Here is a 4,750-nt window from a genome sequence, read left to right as displayed (position 1 = left end):
CAGCAGCATAAAATAGAGAATAAATCCAGCAGAAAATAGAAAATAGACATTAAAAATAAAGAGAAGTAGCTAACATAGAAGCAAAGGTGGGTAGTAACGCGCTACATTTACTCTGTTACATCTACTTGAGTAACCTTTGGGATAAATTGTACTTCTAAGAGTAGTTTTGATGCAACATACTTTTACTTTTACTTGAGTATATTTATAGAGAAGAAACGCTACTTTTACTCCGCTACATTTATCTACATTCAGCTCGCTACTACTGATTTTTATCGATCTGTTAATGCACGCTTTGTTTGTTTTGGTTTGTCAGACAGACCTTAAAAGTAGGATCTATCGCATGCCTGCGTTTCACCAATCAAATACAGTCACTGATGACGTTTGACTCCGTTTCATCAATCAAATGCAGTCACTGCTGACGTTTGACTCCGTTTCACCAATCAAACAGAGCCAGGCGGTCACATGAATGTTTTAGCCGCAAAACAACAACAAGCTTAAGCTTACATGAACTCAACGTCAAATTTGAGGAAGCACATCGCGGTAAGTAACGTTAGTAGATATTTTGGCTGTCTCAGTAGGCTGATGTTGGCTTCCCTGCTATGAATCACTGTCAAATGTACATCGTGTGGGGACCTTTATTAACGCACTGCAGCCTCATAGACACGCACAGTCGCACACACACTCACGCATGCATACAAACACCAATCAGAAGTGCACAGTGTGTTCTCAGGTGCAGCCCACACCTATCAGTTTATGGTTTGCGTAAAGGCTAACTTGTTATTTTCCTTTGTAATCTCTGCCTACTGAGCCTATGGTGCTGTTAAGTTATTGTGGCTCAATTTGCCTTAATTTTTTTCATGTTAATGTATTATTATTTAATATATATTGTTGTTTTAGTTGCTTAATACACTGTAAAAACTGTTGCCTAGATCTAACTCAATAAAAATAAGGCAACATTTTCCAAGCAATTTTTGTTAGTTTAGTCAACTAATTGGTATTTTGAGTAAGTAGAACTTAATAATATGCATTTCGATTTATGCAAAAAGATTAAGTTGCGTTTACAGAAAAAGCCAAGAAATTGAGTAAAATCAATGAAAAAAACATCAGCATATTAAACACACAAGACTTAATTAAAATAAGTAACATTTAAATGAAAAAATATTTTTTGTACTCAATTTTATTAATTTTGACCAACTTACCCTTTCTTTGTTTTGAAAATGGAAACTGCTTAAAATAATTACTTAGAATAATAAAAAAATCAAAACATATCAAATTCCAACCTTTATTAAATCATTACCATATAAAAACAGTGGCAATGAGCTGGACAGTATGAACAGTCAACATCCATATTATACAAGAATGCATGACCTCAACTTTTTAAAGTGCTGTATAGAACACCTTCACAGTAGTTTTCTTTTTTTAACCGTATACATATTAAAACATTTTCACAAGCCATATCCAAACCTGTCAATAAGCTGGACAGTATTAACAGTCAAGAACATCAGTATTTAGTGCGTAAAATAATGCATGACCTCAGCATCTCAAGTTTTACTTAGAACATTCACAGTACAGTTTCTTGCTAAAACAATTTAACATTAAGATTATCTGTACTTCTGTAACAATTCACAAGCAGAACACCTTCACTGTAGTGTCTTTCAGTGTGTATATTTTGAAACATTTTAACTTAAACAACTCACAGATCCCTCCTTCTGACCAGCTGGAGCTTCACAGTGGGGCAATTTAGTGTGTATAAAACATAAAAAAACTTAATTTACACACCAGAAACGATGACCTGGAGCTTTGTATAAAACCTGAACAGGACAAACCGTTACAACATTCTGAAGAATTCCACTCAATGAACAATGTATAATGATTTTGAACAGACACAAGAAAATAGCTGTTCAAAAGTGTAAGCTGACAGTCATGGCTCACTGCCTAAGCTAGAAGCTTGTTTTTGAGAGTCATGAATTTGGGGGTTGGTTTTGGGCGCAGTGTGTCAAGTCCCACAAAAAGTCTTTGAAACACCTCAAATGTTTTGGAAAGTTTGGATGGATACTCAAGATTAAGTGCATACGTCAACCCCAGAAGTAGGCAGCATGCTTTGACCAGGTTTCCAAGATGAGTAAGGACTGGTACTCCCTCAATGATGATTCCTACTGCATTTGTCTCACAACAGATGTAGATGCTCATATTCTTCATTTCCAGGTCCTCAAGAACAGCGGTCTCTGCAGTTCCCTTTGAGATACAAAAACAGTAATTAAAAAAACAAACATCTAATTTTATATTTACAGTAATATAAGTTGTGTGATTTAATTCAGATAATGATTACTTTTGTGATGACCATTTTGAAAACTTTTGAATTCTAATTTGAGATCTTGCACATTAAACTTGGTATAATAGATGCATTTCCAGCCACATGTTTTTTATTGGCATTTCTAATTTGCATATAAAAAACCTGAATAGAACCACCGGAAATTAAAACAAACAAACAAACAGTAATATGTTATATATATATATATATAGAGAGAGAGAGAGAGAGAGAGAGAGAGAGAGAGAGAGTAAATGTTTTAATGCTTGTTTAAGGGGAGTATTTTTTGTTTGCATTGTTTTTTTAGGGCAAACAGAAACACAAGACAGAAAGGCATCACTCTGTGGTGCTGTGCTAATTGGCTATCCTGGGGCTCTTGCCAACTAGCTGCATGCTCGACCTCCACCTGACAACTGCTGGTTCAGTCAGTTCACATAAAAGTAAACCCAATTTAAGCTTGTACATCAGACTGATCCAAACCTGCTTTTAAACAATACTTACAGTAGTCAGAGATTAGCTCCTGTCCACTATCTCCCACGTACTCTATGAGGCATCTCACAGTCACATCTCTCTTCTTCACTGCAGAGGCACTTGGGTCCTAGAGTTAAGAGAAGAATAATAAATAAATGAATTTTGTAGGCAATTTTACTCCAAATCTGTGATACCGTTATTAGAGCATGATTACAGATTCAGTTTAAACTTTTAAACCACTTTTAACCCACCTGTGTCAGTTCCATCAACAAGTTCTTGATGCGCTGCAGTCACTCCTCCTTTTGCACTGAAGAGCTCCAGGAGTTTTGGAGTGTACCTGTCCAGTTGGGACATAAATGTTGATTCCAGTGGAACAGCAGTGCACCTTCGGAACGCTTCATTAATCTGTAAGACAGCAAATGTTGACCGTTACTGATATTAAGGGTATTAGTATACATTTTCAGGCAAAATGTGAGTCTAGTATGTCATGTCCAAGTCACAATGGAAACTTGGTCAGGAAAAATAGAATGATAATAGAATAGAATAGAAGAGAAGATATTCTACGAGTTGGTGGTGGCAGGCGCCTTCTTGTACGCCGTGGCCTGCTGGGGCAGCGGGCTGAGAGCGAGGGACGCAAACAGACTGGACAAGTTGGTAGAGAAGGCCAGTAACGTGGTGGGAGTGGAGCTCGACTCTCTGGCGGTGGTGTCAGAGAGGAGAAGTCTAGCATCTTGACAGATGAGAGCAAAGGGATGTATAAGAGCATGGGCAACCTACATGAATGCAAGGCAAGGAATGGCTGTGTCCAAAGGTCCCATGGTGCAGTCTGTAATGCTTTAAAATGTCACTCTTGGTTGGTACAACAGTGCTGCACAACTTACAGGGCCATCCCATCTGTCATTGGAGAGAGATAACAAAAAAGACAAGTTATGGTTCATGTCTAACCTCTTGGATGTATAAGCCTGATGAGAGCCCTTTATATCTGGTTTTTTTACACCCTAATATACTCTTTTGCAGTATTTCCTCTAGATTTTTTTGTAGCCACGGTGGTCTAAGTTGGTAACCTATAACAGTAGGGGGGTCCGGGAGCATGCCCCCACGGAAGAAAAATTTAAAAATTTACCCTTTAAATGGTGACTACTGGTGAGATTTTTTTGGGGGGGGGGGGGGGGAATGTTGAGATTGAGACTTACACAATGAGTGTTATTCTTACAAGAGTAGCGTTTTGCCTAGGAGTGTGCATGGGCAGCAGGTCTGAGGGGGCTTCAGATAGCTCTGTCAAGTTTACCTAGCTAGCTGCTAGAAACTTTTAATGCAAGCTAGTTAAGCAGCTTTAATGTGGCTGCTTATAAACTGAAGAATAAAATATTAAACTACCACGCAAAGTAAACGCTAATTATAAACTTCACAGCTATAAACAATGTTTGGTTGAAGTTAATGAGCTGTTGGAGGTAAGAGCACATTCGAAATGGCGGTCGGCGGGAAAAGTAGTAAACTAAATATAACATTGAACCATGCTTTTGAAAATGTATACATTTAAATCCTGGCAAATACTGACTTTTAACAATATAAATTGTTACTTACATGAGTTCGGTAAAGTGTTTTCCTTGGGCTCCGTGAAGAAACGTGTCTGGGCTTGTTCTTCCACAGCAGCATGCAGGTGGGCGGGTCCTGACGTTTTAGGTCTGATATAAACCTTTGAACTGAGTTCTGCTAAATCAATTTATGTTGGAAGTCCAATAAAATTAATTTTATCACATAAAAAAGTAAGTTACGAAAATATTCACACTTTTTACTTATAGATAACTCAAAAACTCTAAAAATAAAAATAAATTGATTTATTGGAATAAATATACTTTTAAAAATAAAGTAGAATGGACAATACCACTGAAAGAGTTTTTACAGTGTAGATATTCCTGGCTCTGAATTTGTTCATTGCTATTTTTATGTTTTTGTGCATTATTTGTGCCC

General features: G+C 37.2%; 1 long non-coding RNA gene across 1 annotated transcript; it reads right to left on the bottom strand.

The window, feature by feature from the left end:
* Positions 1-1,268: 1,268 nt before the first annotated feature.
* On the bottom strand, positions 1,269-4,429 carry LOC133607729 (uncharacterized). The gene is made up of 5 exons (XR_009815439.1): positions 4,364-4,429; positions 3,557-3,673; positions 3,031-3,184; positions 2,810-2,906; positions 1,269-2,235 (listed from the first exon to the last, which is right to left on the bottom strand). It is a non-coding gene; the product is annotated as an uncharacterized lncRNA (long non-coding RNA).
* Between the last annotated feature and the right edge of the window lie 321 nt (positions 4,430-4,750).

Source organism: Nerophis lumbriciformis, linkage group LG02, assembly GCF_033978685.3.
Source record: "Nerophis lumbriciformis linkage group LG02, RoL_Nlum_v2.1, whole genome shotgun sequence".
NCBI lineage: Eukaryota > Metazoa > Chordata > Actinopteri > Syngnathiformes > Syngnathidae > Nerophis > Nerophis lumbriciformis.
Note: the sequence above shows the minus strand (reverse complement) of the source record. Positions and strands in the feature narration are given on the sequence as shown.